Below are 16,559 nucleotides of genomic sequence, written 5' to 3' on the forward strand. Positions count from 1 at the left end.
TGATAAATGACTACACTATATACAACAATTAAGGACATCACTCCAACTACAGAAAGTTGGAAGAATAAAATGAGAGTGTTAGAAAAATTTGTTAAGCGGACAAATAAGAGTTCACCACTCAAATATCAAAAGCTTAATGTTAGCAGATAAAAAAGTATACAATCAGTTAATTTACTATTAAAATTGTCAATACTCTACTAATAAATGCTATATTTTCTTAATTTTGCCTGTACACGCGTTGCAAAAAATTATTATTTCATAAATATATTTTTTTTCCTTAAAAATGAACATAGGGTAATGATGTTGAACCTAATAACTAATGATATATTTTTTAATTTTTAATTGTATCACTTTTTAATAATGTAGAAAAAAACTAGCATAAAATTTACTATACGTGCCTCGCACGTAACTTTTTGTTAGTATATATATAATGAGGTAACATAAGATTTTTAATATTTCTCTCAAAAGAAGTTTTTGAGGCATACACATAAAATTACACTATTGTCTCTATCGAAACAAATGAAGATTGAAATCTACCAATGACTATCATTAGTTTTCTTATCTATAATTTTTAGACAAATGCTATCTTCAATTATCAACAATTTAGAGATTGATTTTTAATTTTCTTTTTATCTTACACCCATTTAAGTAATGTTTCTTTAAGTATTGGAACATCAATTTTTTAATTTATTTTTGGATTAACTTAAGAACATATTTAAATCATCAAATTTAAATAGTGTTCTTGATTTTTGTGAAGCTTGCTGCAAAGGCAAAATTCACAAATTTCCTTTCTTAAGATCTGAAACCACTTATACTGCTCCTTTACAACTTATTCACACTGATGTTTGGGGTCCATCCCCCTTTCTTTCATCAAGTGGTTACAAGTACTATATACATTTTATAGATGCATATTCTAGGTATACATGGGTCTTCTTGCTAAAAGCAAAATCTGAAGCCTTTCCTACCTTTATCAACTTCAAAACTCAAGTTGAAAATGAGTTAAATTGCAAAATCAAAGCTGTCCATTCTGATTGGGGTGGTGAGTACCAATCCTTAGAGTCTTATCTCATCAAACATGGGATCTCCCCACCCATGAACCAAATGGGGTTGCAAAATGCAAGCATAGACACTTAATAGAGTCAGCCCTCACATTTCTTGCTCATGCATCTATGCCATTGTCCTTTTGGGATGAAGCAGTAAGAGCAGCTGCCTTCACCATTAACAGATTACCATTTGTTGTTCTGCATAACAAAGCACCTCTCCAGGTACTATATAATAGAGATCCTGATTACTCTTCTTTAAGAGTATTCGGCTATGCTTGTTTCCCTAACATTCGGCCATACAATAAAAATAAGCTTCAGTTCAGGTCTCTAAAATGTACCTTTCTTGGGTACAACCTTCAACACAAAGGCTACAAATGCCTTTCACCCACTGGTCGTCTTTACATATCCAGAGATGTGTTGTTTAATGAACTCTCTTTTCCTTTCTCTGAAATCACTCCATCTTCTTCACCTTCCCCACACAGCAGCCTCTCTACATCAGCTCACATTCCCACTGTTTCTACAACAACACCACCATCTCCTAATCCATCTACATCGAACTCCATTTCACCATCTCTGCCATCTTCCACCTCTACCACACATTCACCCTCACCAACCAACACAACACCTGTCATTTCACCAACTCCCCTGCTGCCTCTACTCTAAATACCCATCCCATGACAACAAGAGCCAAGGCTGGCATACACAGACCAAAAATTCTCCTTGCTCATGCCATTCCCAAGTCAATAACCAAAGCTTTACAAGATGAAAAATGGAACAAAGCCATCAATACTGAAATGACAGCTCTGGTGAAAAACAAAACATGGTCTCTTGTTCGTTTACCTGATGGCAGAACAGCTATAGGCTGTAAATGGGTACTTAGAGTGAAAGAAAATGCTGATGGTTCGGTTGACAAACTAAAAGCTAGACTTGTGGCTAAAGGGTTCTCTCAAGAATATGGATTTGATTACACTGAGACCTTTAGTCCTGTAGTAAAACCGACCACCATCCGAATCATGCTCACAGTTGGTCTATCTAAAAATTGGCCAATCAAGCAACTTGATGTGGATAATGCTTTTCTTAATGGTGAACTAAGTGAGGAGGTTTACATGTTGCAACCTCCTGGATTTGTGGATCCAAACCAACCTCACTTAGTTTGTAAGCTACATAAAGCATTATATGGTCTTAAGCAAGCCCCCCGCGCATGGTTTGACAAGCTAAGAACCGTTCTGCTATCTCTTGGTTTTGTCTGCTCAAAGGCAGATAATTCTCTGTTTTTATGCATCTCTTCTCAATATATTATTTTTGTTTTGATATATGTTGATGATATATTAGTTACAGGGAATTCTGCCACTGCTATTGACTCTCTTGTGACTAAGCTACGTACTTCTTTTGCTCTCAAAGACTTGGGTGAAATTGCCTATTTCCTTGGTATTCATGTTCACCACACTTCCTCAGGTCTTCATCTCAGTCAAAAGAAATACATTCAGGATTTACTATCCCGAGTCAATATGCAAGAAGCAAACTCACTACCCACACCAATGCCTGGAGGAGAGAAGTTGTCTGCCTTTGGTAGTGATGCTATGTCTGATTCTTATCTTTATAGAAGCACTGTTGGTACTCTTCAGTATGCTACCATTACAAGACCATAAATAGCTTTTGCTGTCAACAAAGTTTCGCAATTCATGCAAACTCCTCTGGAATCACATTGGAAGGTTGTCAAAAAGATTTTAAGATATCTAAAGGGTACCTTTGACTATGGTTTGCATCTCACAGCAGCAACTAATCTCTCTCTCACTGGTTTTTGTGATGCTGATTGGGCATCCGATCCTGATGATAGAAGATCTACATCAGGGTTTTGTGTCTATCTTGGCCCTAATTTGGTTTCTTGGTCCTCTAAGAAGCAAAGAACTGTCTCACGCTCAAGCACTGAGGCTGAGTATCGAAGTTTGGCAAATGCAACAGCTGAGGTTATGTGGATTCAATCTCTTCTTTCAGAGATAGGTCTTCACTTGCAGCAGCCTCCTACCATCTGGTGTGACAACCAGAGTACTGTATTGATGTCTGCCAATCCTGTTTTGAACTCGAGGACAAAGCACATAGAGCTAGATCTCTATTTCGTGAGGGAAAGGATTCTGTCCAAGCAGCTAATTGTCAAAACACTCCTGCACATGATCAGATAGCAGACATACTTACTAAGGCTCTGTCAAGTTCCAGATTTCTGTTTCTTCGAGACAAACTAAGCTTAGCTTCATTAGGTCAGCTTAGTTTGAGGGGGGGGGGGGGGTGTTAGAGCTATCACTTAAGTTTGTTATTTTTGTTATTTTCTTTGCCTAAGTTAGTTACTGTACAACTGTTTTCTGTTATTATTTGTTAGCTTTGTAACTGTATTAGGCTTGTATATATACATTGAGTTATTACTCATCTCAATATACTAAAAATCATTCAGCTCAAATTCTCTCTCTGTTATTCCTCACAAAACTAATAATCACTTTTTGTTGGATTTATAAGTGGCATGTTTGAGTTCTATATTTTTTCTTCTCTTTTTTTTTTTGGAAAATTACGTTTTACTTACTTCGAAACTAATATAAAAAAAAATCTTTCTTTATTTCACCATAAATTTAATTATATAATATGTGTTTTACGTGCATTACACGTAGAGTTGTTACTAGTAAATATATATAACAATTTGTAATAATTACTAATTGTTTAGATACTAATTAGTAGTTTTTTTAATAATAGTTAGTAGTACTTAAACTTAATGGTTACATACCAATTATTTTTTTTTTCATATCAGTGACTATGATACCATCAAGTATAATACAACAAATTATTTTGGATACCAATAAATACCTAATTATATAATGTTGTGTTTGGTCACTAAGTGAGGAAACATATGTTTATTGGCTCAACCCCATTCATACCAACGATTTTACCTAATTGTCAGTTATGACAGTTATGATCGAGCTCCACAACTCTAAGCTATATATAGCCATTCATTACTGCTATGTTGGACAGAGTTGAGAGAGAGATTTTCAGAGGTTTCATGAGCTAGTTCAGTGTGGAAGAAAGAAAGAAAGAGATTTTGTTGTGTTGGCCTATGCTAAGATTAATCATAGTGTCGCTGGTGAGGTTGATTGTAGTTGAAGCTATGCTTCTTGAGTGATTGTGTCAAGTACACATTTGTGATCAACATTTGTAATTTTTTCTTCTAGCTCCATAAAGATTGGAGCCATTGGGGCTGTTCTGACTGAGGAGTAGGCAAGTGATTCATCATCACTTTTTTCGAACCTTGTAATCTTTTGTGTTTAATTCCCTTTAATTTCTTGTCTAAATTGTTCTTGTTCATTAGTTTAACTTCTGATTTTCTTACTGGTTTGCTACTGGTTTGATCACTTGGTTTTTTGCATTCTTGATATTGTATTGTTCTTGATCAATTGTTTGTGTTTGTTTATGTATGAGGTACATGATCAAGCATTGATCACATCAAATGGTATCAGAGCACAGTCGAGGGGCATCATCAAAGAATTGAATCAAGACATCAAGAAAGGAACAAGAACTGATCTGCAGTGACTTCTACACAGTTTGAAGTTGATAAATTCAATGGCACAATGACTTTGGTCTATGGAGGATCAAAATGAAAGCTTTCTTCGTACATCAAGGAATTTCAGAGGCCATGATCGAGAAGAGCTTGTTGCTCTTGGAGAAGATAAGAAGAAGATTAAAGAAGTTCAAAACAAGGCACACAGTGCCATATTGCTGAGTTTAGGTGATGAAGTACTGAGGGAGGTGTCAAGTGAAGTAACCGCATTAGGACTATGGGAGAAATTGGCTTCAATTTACCTAAAGAAGTCACTAGCCAACAAGCTTTACCTAAAAAAGAAACTGTATAAAATGAGAATGGATGAAACAAGCATCTTGATGAGTTTAACATGATAATCTTGGACCTCAGCAATATAGGTGTCAAGATTGAAGATGAAGATCAGGGAATCTTGCTGCTCAGCACATTGCCAAAGAGTTATGAGCACTTCGTGGACACCATTCTGTATGGGAAGGAATCTTCAACCATGACAAAGGTGAAATCAGCATTGAACTCTAAAGAAATTCAGAAAAGAAGTGAAGAGAAATCAAATGGTTACGGTGAAGGGCTATTTGTTAGAGGAAGATCTCAGACAAGGGAAAACATAGGTGGTTTTCACAAATCAAATCACAAAGGCAAACAGAACAAAGGCTCGGATCAATCAAACAAACTAAGGTCCAATTCCAAGGTAGGGAAACAGTGCTACTACTGCAAGAAAGAAGGCCATTTCAGGGATGAATGACGGGCATTGATGGCTAAACTACAAAGAGACAAAACAAAAGAAAAAGGAGATGCTGGTGTTGTGACAAATGGCTATGAGTCAGCTGATGTATTGGTTGTCTCTAGCTAAGAATCAGGAGACTCAAATTCAAGGTGTTCATTTCACATGACACCAAGAAGAGAACTGTTTGACAGTTTCAAGAAACTTGATGGTGGATCAGTGCTGTTAGGTGACAATAAGGCATGCAAAGTTGTAGGGATTGGAACTGTGAGGATCAAGTTTCATGATGATCAAGTCAGAACAATTCAAGTTGTCCAGTATGTCCCAGATTTGAAAAGAAACTTACTTTCTATTGATGAATTCATTGAAAAAAGACATACCATAAAGATAGATAGCTCTTTTAAGGTTATGAAAGGTTCACTAGTTGTCATGAAAGGAGAAGTTAAAAATTCCATCTATAATCTAAAAGGGAAAACTATCATAGGTGAGAATGGCATGGTTGTTAGGGGACATGATATGGAAAGCACTAGGCTTTGGCATCTAAGACTTGGATATGTGAGTGAAATGGGCATGAGTGAACTTGAAAAACAAGGAATTATTAAGGGTAAATTGGGAGAGAAATGAGATTTTTGTGTTGACTATATCTATGGCAAATGCTGCAAGTTGAAATTCACACCAGGGAAACACACTACACAAGGAAAACTAGACTACATTCACTCTGATCTTTGGAGGGCTTCTAGAACAAAAACACTAGGATGTGCTAGTTACTTCATGAGTATAGTAGATGGCTATACAGGAAGGTCTTGGTTTTCCTGCTCAAGACAAAGAATGAGGCATTCAATACCTTTGTCATTTGGAAGAGACTGATTGAAAACCAGACAGGAAAGAAAATAAAGAAACTTAGAACTGATAATGGCTTATAGTTATGTTTAGATGAGTTCACTAGGTTTCGTGAACTTGAGGGAATTGATAGACACAAGACAGTTGTGAAAAATCCACAACAAAATGGACTTGTTGAAAGAATGAATAGGACTCTATTGGAAAGAGTGAGATGCATGCTCAAGGGTGCTGGTCTTGACAAGAAATTTTGGGGTGAAGCATTGAAAAAAGCTTGCTACCTGATAAACAGGTGTCCCTCAACAACTCTCAAATTCAAAACACCACAAGAATTTTGGACTGGACATGTCCCAAATGTTGATCACCTCAGAGTGTTTGGGTGCACAACGTTTGCACATACAAAACAAGATAAACTAGAGCCAAGGGCTTTCAAGTGTCTATTCCTTGGTTACCCTGAAGGGGTAAAAGGATACAAGTTGTTGTTGGGTTTTATGCCCTAAATAAAACTCTTTACAATCTGATTAGTTATCAATATAAGAAATTAGAAGTGATTGATGTTTGCATGAATTTGACATGCTAATGGTTTAATATGTTTAATATGTCTATTACATTCATACACACAAAATTAGTTAAATCCAGATCATATGTTTATTCACAATTACAGTATCGTCAACACAGTGGAATGTGATTGTGATCATATGAATCAAAAGTTTTGGTCCCTGTTTCATCAGTGTTATTGGATTTACACTAATGTGATAATCAGCAATGATGTGTACTTACACTTGGAGTAAGTGTTATGTTCTTTCCAGGACATTAGTAAAGTATACTAGTTTCGAATGTATGGAGTATACATTGGACTGGACCGATATTGAAACTAAGTTAAGATATTACAAACTTACCGTTATACATATCTTTCCAAGTCAATATCAGTAGTTGATCTTAAGATTAAAAGAATCTAAATCCTGATATGCTTAGGCTCAACTCAGGAGTGCTATTCATGTTCTTTGATTTATTAGTTAAGCCTACTTTTGGGTCAGGGTGATACGTATATTTTGGGAACATGATAGCATGATTGAGTGGGAGTGCTGAACATAAATATGGAATCTATAGCTTCTACTGGTGTATAGAAGTTAAGTGATGATTCCCTTCGAGCTTAGCAAATAGAAGTAAATGGATGAGCTCTTGTTTAACTGACTAATCATTAGATCACTAAACACCATTTACAGGTAGCTAAGTGTTTTAAGGGGCAAAATACATTGAGGGGTGAGAACGGTAAAGAAATCCCATCTCGATGTAAATCATCTATATAGAGGATCTTTAAATCACAATAAGATTATAACAATGGTTAAATGAGATAGTATATTGATATCGTGAAACATACAATATGCTCTATATAAGTCTGAGAGTGCAATTCTAAGTTCTAAGAGTGGATTCAACGAAGAATTAATAAGTAGGAATTTACGTGGTAAATTTGGTTCACTTATTGGAAGCTCAGCATATAGATCCATGGTCCCCATTCTAGTTGAGAACATTCTGCTTGTAAGACTCATTAATTGATTCGTGATTGATCAATTATAATTCTAAAGTTAGACTATGTCTGATTTTATGAATTTTCACTAAGCAGGGGTGAAATTGTAAAGAAAAGAGTTTTCTAGGTTTATTTATTTATTAATGGACTTTATATGTCTAATTAATAATTAAATTAAATGACAATATTATTTAATAATCTATTTTAGTTATTAAATAATTAGTTTTGGCATTTAAAAGGTTAGAATTGGAAAATTGGCGTTTTTGAGAAAATAGAGATAAAATTTGATAAAATTGCAAAATTAAGTGAGGCCCATTAACACACCATGGCCGGCCACTGAAGTTGATTTTTCAAATTAATATTTTCATTATTTTAATGCCAAATAATTCTAAACCTAAACCTAGTAGTTGCCTATAAATAGAAAGTGGTGGCTCAGTTAAATACACATCTTTTGAATAAGCCTTTTTGACAGAAATTTCTCTCTTCAGAAAAACTGAGCCTTCCCCACTTTCTATACCTTGGCCAAAACCCTCTCTCTCTTTTCTCCTTCATCTATTTCGACCATAGTGAAAGAGTAAGTGCCCACACACAGCAAGCAGTAACTCAATCATAGATTGGAAGACTGTGAAGGATCAAAACTTGAAGAAGAAGGACATTCGGGCTCAAATCTTGATTATACTCTGCTACAGAAAGGAATCAAGGGTTAGAGATCTGAGTGGAAGGAGACATTAATTCCGCTGCATCAATGTAAGGTTTTCTTAACTTTATATGTGTTTAATTTATCGTTTTAGAAAGTTCATATTTAGGATGTTAATAAACATACTTGTGAGTAGATCTAAGATCCTGATAAAATAATTTCCAAAAACTGGCCTCAGAGCCATGGTAATTGATTTTCTTACATGAAATTTGGACTTTAAAACGATTGTTTGTTTGTTTTTGGATGGTATCATGTTGTATTGAGTGTTATTTGATGATTGATTGATGTTTGAAAATTTTCGTGAAAAATAATTGCGATTTTGTTTCTAGAATTATTTTTATTGGATAGTATGGAAAAAATTAAGCAAGTTAGCCTTTTACAGAACTCAATTTGGATTTTATTTGAATTAGTTATGAATTTTTGAAGAGTTGAAAAAATCGGGGCTGTGCTGATATTTTCCTGCGATCGCAAATCTGTCCGTACAGTTCACAATTTTTTCGTTTTTCTTCGATTTTTCATGCTTTTTCATGGAATTAACTTCCGATTTTTTGTATAGTTTTGTATATATACTATTACTATTCCTAATTCAATTCTAATTATCATTTTGAATTAATTTAATATTTTTTAAATTTAATTCAAGATATTAGTGTAATTTGAATTTGAATAGAATTAGTATCTATCTTCTTGTTTAAAAATATATCTTATTTTTAAATTTGATTATATCTTATCTTATTTTTAAATTTAAGGTCAGATTTTATATATATTTTTTTTTAAAAAAAATTAAATCTTTTTAGATATTTTGACCTTATTTAAATTTAAAATAAGATATTTATAATCATGTAATTTTAAATAGATGTAAGATATTTTGCCAACTTTCAAATTTTGTTATTTTATTTATTTAAATTAAATTTAAAATCTGAAAAGATATTTCTTTTATCTTTTCTAATTTTTATTTAATTTTTATTTTTAAAATAACATTTAATTTTTAAAAGTAGTTAGCAAATTTTGAAATGATATTTAAGTTGGTTGAAACCTAATTTTTCAAAATAGTAGGTTTAATTTTAAATATTTATTTTTTAAATAATTTCGAAATTTAAATTTTATTTATTTTATTTTCAAAATTAAAAAAATATTTTTTTTTTAAATTTTATTTTCGAAAATTAAAATATATTTTTTTTATTTAATTATTTATTTTTCGAAATTATTTATTTAAAATTAAATAAATCCTATTTCCAACTATCCAGCTAACCTTGTTCCAGGAGTATGTGGTTTTAGCTTGTATGTAAGTTTTTTAAAACCTATTATTACTTGATTGCAAATAGCCATGGTTACTTTTTGCCAGATCTAATGATCTGATGGCTCCCTTGGTCAAGTTAATAATTTGTAACATGTAAATTTTACAATCTTCTTTCATCTGTGTATGACCTAGCAACATGATAGGATCCATCCAAAGTGTGCCTGTGTGAGCCTATATGTTTATTTTGTTTTAATATAGATACATATAGGTTGTTGCTAAATAAAATGTCACACCATGATAGATTTTATTTAGGTCCATTTAGTTATTGGACCTATTCAATTAATAACAATTATTTATTTTAAGGTTAAATTCCTCTCTTTTGGGCCTTGTGTGAGAGTTGGGAGCCATAGAAGTGGGTACGACATACTGAACCCAGCACCCCCTCACATGAACTACCCCAATTGTGAAGGCCCATTTGCCTGATTTGAATAGCTGTACTAGGTTAATTATATTAGTTTGACCTAATAAAATTGAATTAGCAACATAATTAACTTTTGAAATATATGAAAATTTATTTTCATTTTAATATTTTAAAGTTAATTTTAAGAAAAACACTTTTAGTTTTAGATATTATTTCTAGACAAACTATTTGTATTTTTCTTGTATTTAATTAAATATAGAATTTTAACTAACTAAGATTCTTTTTGGAGCTTATTTAATTAAATATTCCTATTTAAGTTATAAATTAGTTGTATCAACTGATTTTTCTTATCTAACTTAAATTTGAATATTTGATTTAAATTTTAAATCAAGTTGAGGAATCCTAGGTATTAGTTATTAAAGATTCTTAAGATATTTTTTAAGTTAATATCTTTTCAAATATTAACTTAAAATGGAATATTTTAGATATTTTTTAGTTAATATCTTTTCAAATATTAACTTTAAAAAGATATCTTCAAATTAAGTGGTTACAACTTAATTTTTGATATTTAATTAAATCTAAATTTGAAATTATTTAAGTTTTAGATTTTTTCTATCTAACTTAAATTAGATATTTTTCAAATTTTGAAAAGATACTTAGTCAAATAAGATATTTTCTAGATAGTAATTTCTACTTAATATTTCTAATATTTAAATAGGAAAATTATACTTTGTGAAATTAATTATTTAAATAATTAATTTTGGTACAATTTTATTAAGTATATTTTTCCTAGTATTAAATAGAAATTAATAATTAAGCCTTCTCTACACTTAATTATTTATTTCTTGAATTTAATACATTTAATTAACTTGAAGAATCTAAATATCTAAGTTGATTTTCATCATGATACTTAAATATTTATTGATTTTTCATGACACTTAATTAAATAGAAAATTATTTTTAGGTTGAAATTTAATTTTTCAACTTAAATTTAAATAATTTTCAATATATATATTTTTCTTTATTTTCTTAATCAATTTCAAAAAATGCATTTTATTTATGCAATATTTTCGAATTTTTTAATTTTGAAAAATAGATTGAGTTGTAAATTAATTATTTATTTTAATTAATTCTTGGACCAACTACAATCAATGATTTTTTCATTTAATTGATTAATTTAAAATATATATATATTATTAGAAATTGAATTAACTAGTCAAAAGAATATCTAGATAGGTGATATTTTTGCTTGAAGTATTTCTTTTCTATTTTTATTATTTTCGAAAATTGTATTTTTATATACTTTAAATTTTCGAACCCAATAAATATATTCTCAAAGGAAATTTTTAAGTTGCTAATTATTTATTTAATTCAACTTAAATTAATTTCCTTAATATTTATATTTAAGATTATTACTAAGATGGAAATAATTAATTTTATTTCAATCACCATCTAAGTATAATTTTATAAATATTATATTAAATTCTTATTTTTGAATTTTAATTCTTAATTTAGAATTTAATGAGATTTATTTATTAGAATAATAAAGAAAATACATTTTAAATAATGAGCTTTATTATTATTAAGATATTCGATCTCCATTGTGGGTTTTACACCGCGTTTGTTTTAGTGAGTAATCCTCCCTAATGGAGGAACGTTCATTAGCAATTTTGCACCGTTTAATCTCGCATGATAAGTGGTTTGTAAGTGTTTTATATGGTATAGATCACCCTAATGGTGGCGACCATATTTGACTTGCAAATTGCGAAACAATGGTAGAAGCTCATGAGATAGAATGGCCTTGACTCTCGCCTAAACGGGTTAACGCTGGATTCTGATCTTGATCGAATAAAAGGTTGCTAGAATGTTTAACATTTTAGATGAGCTGACAACTCTATTCAATGGATGATAGCTTTGACTCTCGCCTAAACGGGACACTGATATCAGTTTGTTGAAAACCTTGGAAATTATTTAGGATTGAATTTTTAAGTATTTTCTTATATCATTCCTACTTGCTATGTGCTTATAATTTCTGAATAGATTTTGTGTTAAACCATTATTTAATTTCTATTTGTTGATTTTTATTATTTTGTAGTATCATGTTTTGTCAAAATGAATCCCATGTTATCACTGTTGACTGAAAATAAGCTGAATGGATCTAACTTTAATAAATGGAATGAGAACATTAATATTGCTCTCATAGGAGAAAGTGCCTTGTTTGTTTTAACTGAGCCGTCACCTAAAGTGCCTGGGGATAATGCATCCAAAGCTGTGAAAGAAAAGTATGAGCGTTGGCAGAAAGCAAATGACAAAGCTCTATACTTTATGCTTTCTAGCATGGTTGACACCCTCAAAACTCGGTTTTCTAAAACTGAGAAGGCTGCTGAAGTTATGACGAAGTTAAATGAGCTATTCGGTAAGGCATCGCTACAGTCACGCTTTGACGCGACTAAGAAGTACATTAATGCACGGATGGAACCTCATCAAAACGTGCGTGACCATGTTCTCCTCATGTCCAGTTATTTCCAAGAAGCCCAGGATCATGGTGCTGAAATGGACAGTGCTACTCAAGTTAGTCTTATCTTGAATAGCCTGACTCCAGCATTTCTACCATACACATCAAATTATGTCATGAATAAGAAGGAAATTGACTTTCATGAATTAGTCAATGACCTTCAAACTTATGAAAATTTGATTGGAGGACCCAAGAAGAAAGGGAGTAAACCTCACAATCCTGGGAATGGTAATGGGACGATAAAACCTGAAGCAAATGTTGCCTCTGCTTCAAAGCCCAAATCGAAGAAGAAGTGGAAGAACACCAAGAAGCGAACAAAAGCCATGAAAAAGGCTGCTCCTTCTGGTGATGCTACACTTAAAGGAAAGTGTTTCCACTGCAATGAGAAAGGTCATTGGAAACCCCAGTGTCCTAAACTTCTTGCAAAGAAACAAGGTATTTCCATTTATAAACTTTAAGAGTTTTAGTGAATTATTATCCAATTGGATTTATGATTCTGGACTAACTTTGTTTATTTGTTTTCTTCTTATAGGCCAAGCTACTTGAACTCAATTGAGTTGGATCAGAAAGCTGGACCAAGGGTGAAATCGTCCAGATGAAGATGAAGCTCTTCAATTTTTTTTTTTGAATTAATTGTTTTAGTTTAAAGACAATTTGGATTTCAAATTTTAGTCAGGGATATTTATCCCTATTTCTCTCATATTGTTGCAATACATTTTTTTATTAATAAAGTTTCTAATTTTCGAAATTTACTATTGCAATTTATGAGATTGAGCTTCATTTAATTTATCTTCATCAATTATTACCACATTATATTTATATGTTTGTATGTGTAAGTGTTTTTATTATTGATGCAAATTCTATAATATTTACAACTCTTCATAGAGTTATATTAAATAAACACTAGAAATTATTTCTATGTTTATCAATAATTGTTAATTCTCATACAATTATTAAGAATTTGTTTAATAAAAGGATCTTATGATCTGATAGGGGTGGAGAAAAGTTAAGAAAACTATGCAGTTCAACGATCTTTTATATCTAATGAACTCTGGATAGTATTCAACTCCACATAAACTCTATCACACTAAGAGAATCATGATCTTTACAACCTTTAGGGGTGGATCATAATCTCTATATACTTAGGGGTGGAGGTTATCCATAGTACCCTATATGTATATTCTTAGGGGTGGAGTCCATTCCACAATTCCCTATGAAACACATATCTTGTTTAAACATGGAAGTAATATAATGAGTCAGCTATTGTCAATATAAATTCTTGATCTTGATTGTATGTTCCATTTCGATTTTACTGTTGTAAGTAAAAGTTTGATACCTTTGAAAGTTCTTTGTTAAAGTTTCACACTACCTTAATTGAGTGGGAGAATTTTAAAGTTCTATACCCATCTTCATTAGGTTGATAATTGTGATAGGTACTTAAGAACACTACTGAAAAACAAATCTAACCATTCACATGGATAGGTATAGCTTATCAGAATTATGAGAATTAGATAAAGAACTCTAGTTCAGTCCATTCTAATGACTTGAACATAGAATTCTTAATCCTCATAAAATTTTATGGTATCTTAATTTTTGATTACTTTATCTCTGGCATGTATTTTTCACTTCAAAATACTAGTCTGCTATGTTGATGACTTAGTCTTAACTTAAAGTTTCAGACTAATACAAAAGTCACAACTAGGTAACTCTCTAAACAATCAGAGGTTAAAAGTATTATTTAACCAGACATCTGCTATTGAGTGGGAGCTATCTGAGATGTAATCAAATAGGGAACATTAGAAGATATTCAAGAAATATTTATGAAAGTGATCTATATGACAGATATTAAGGAACTGTGTATCAGTTGTCCTTGTATCTCACCATCTAATTTCGATTTCAATAAGATGATGCTTACTTTGGGGGTGGAGGAATTATTGAATAATAATTCAAGCTCTACCAGAGAAGAATTGTAACTTGGTCTATTCGAAAATACCAGAAAGTTATATCACTGAAGAAAAGTCTACACTGTATTATCTCAATTACATATTTTAAAATATGAGAGATATGTCTTCTGTTAATTCAAATGTACTTTTAAAACAGTAAAGATTTCAGTATCCCTTGATGAGTAAAGCATATAGTAAATGATGTTTCATAAGAGTATTTATGAACTAGTTTCCAGAAGTTTGGATGGATTCAAATATACTACACTTGATCTGAAGATCAAGACATCAGATTGACCTATTTGCACAGTTTGTTTTATATTAGTGCAAGTGGGAGTTTGTTGGGTTTTATGCCCTAAATAAAACTCTTTACAATCTGATTAGTTATCAATATAAGAAATTAGAAGTGATTGATGTTTGCATGAATTTGACATGCTAATGGTTTAATATGTTTAATATGTCTATTACATTCATACACACAAAATTAGTTAAATCCAGATCATATGTTTATTCACAATTACAGTATCGTCAACACAGTGGAATGTGATTGTGATCATATGAATCAAAAGTTTTGGTCCCTGTTTCATCAGTGTTATTGGATTTACACTAATGTGATAATCAGCGATGATGTGTACTTACACTTGGAGTAAGTGTTATGTTCTTTCCAGGACATTAGTAAAGTATACTAGTTTTGAATGTATGGAGTATACATTGGACTGGACCGATATTGAAACTAAGTTAAGATATTACAAACTTACCGTTATACATATCTTTCCAAGTCAATATCAGTAGTTGATCTTAAGATTAAAAGAATCTAAATCCTGATATGCTTAGGCTCAACTCAGGAGTGCTATTCATGTTCTTTGATTTATTAGTTAAGCCTACTTTTGGGTCAGGGTGATACGTATATTTTGGGAACATGATAGCATGATTGAGTGGGAGTGCTGAACATAAATATGGAATCTATAGCTTCTACTGGTGTATAGAAGTTAAGTGATGATTCCCTTCGAGCTTAGCAAATAGAAGTAAATGGATGAACTCTTGTTTAACTGACTAATCATTAGATCACTAAACACCATTTACAGGTAGCTAAGTGTTTTAAGGGGCAAAATACATTGAGGGGTGAGAACGGTAAAGAAATCCCATCTCGATGTAAATCATCTATATAGAGGATCTTTAAATCACAATAAGATTATAACAATGGTTAAATGAGATAGTATATTGATATCGTGAAACATACAATATGCTCTATATAAGTCTGAGAGTGCAATTCTAAGTTCTAAGAGTGGATTCAACGAAGAATTAATAAGTAGGAATTTACTTGGTAAATTTGGTACACTTATTGGAAGCTCAGCATATAGATCCATGGTCCCCATTCTAGTTGAGAACATTCTGCTTGTAAGACTCATTAATTGATTCGTGATTGATCAATTATAATTCTAAAGTTAGACTATGTCTGATTTTATGAATTTTCACTAAGCAGGGGTGAAATTGTAAAGAAAAGAGTTTTCTAGGTTTATTTATTTATTAATGGACTTTATATGTCTAATTAATAATTAAATTAATGAAAATATTATTTAATAATCTATTTTAGTTATTAAATAATTAGTTTTGGCATTTAAAAGGTTAGAATTGGAAAATTGGCGTTTTTGAGAAAATAGAGATAAAATTTGATAAAATTGCAAAATTAAGTGAGGCCCATTAACACACCATGGCCGGCCACTTAAGTTGATTCTTCAAATTAATATTTTCATTATTTTAATGCCAAATAATTCTAAACCTAAACCTAGTAGTTGCCTATAAATAGAAAGTGATGGCTCAGTCAGATACACATTTTTTGAATAAGCCTTTTTGACAGAAATTTCTCTCTTCAGAAAAACTGAGCCTTCCCCACTTTCTATACCTTGGCCGAAACCCTCTCTCTCTTTTCTCCTTCATCTATTTCGACCATAGTGAAAGAGTAAGTGCCCACACACAGTAAGCAGTAACTCAATCATAGATTGGAAGACTGTGAAGGATCAAAACTTGAAGAAGAAGGACATT

The sequence above is a fragment of the Cannabis sativa genome, chromosome 3 (assembly GCF_029168945.1).
Source record: "Cannabis sativa cultivar Pink pepper isolate KNU-18-1 chromosome 3, ASM2916894v1, whole genome shotgun sequence".
In the NCBI taxonomy this organism is placed as follows: Eukaryota; Viridiplantae; Streptophyta; class Magnoliopsida; order Rosales; family Cannabaceae; genus Cannabis; species Cannabis sativa.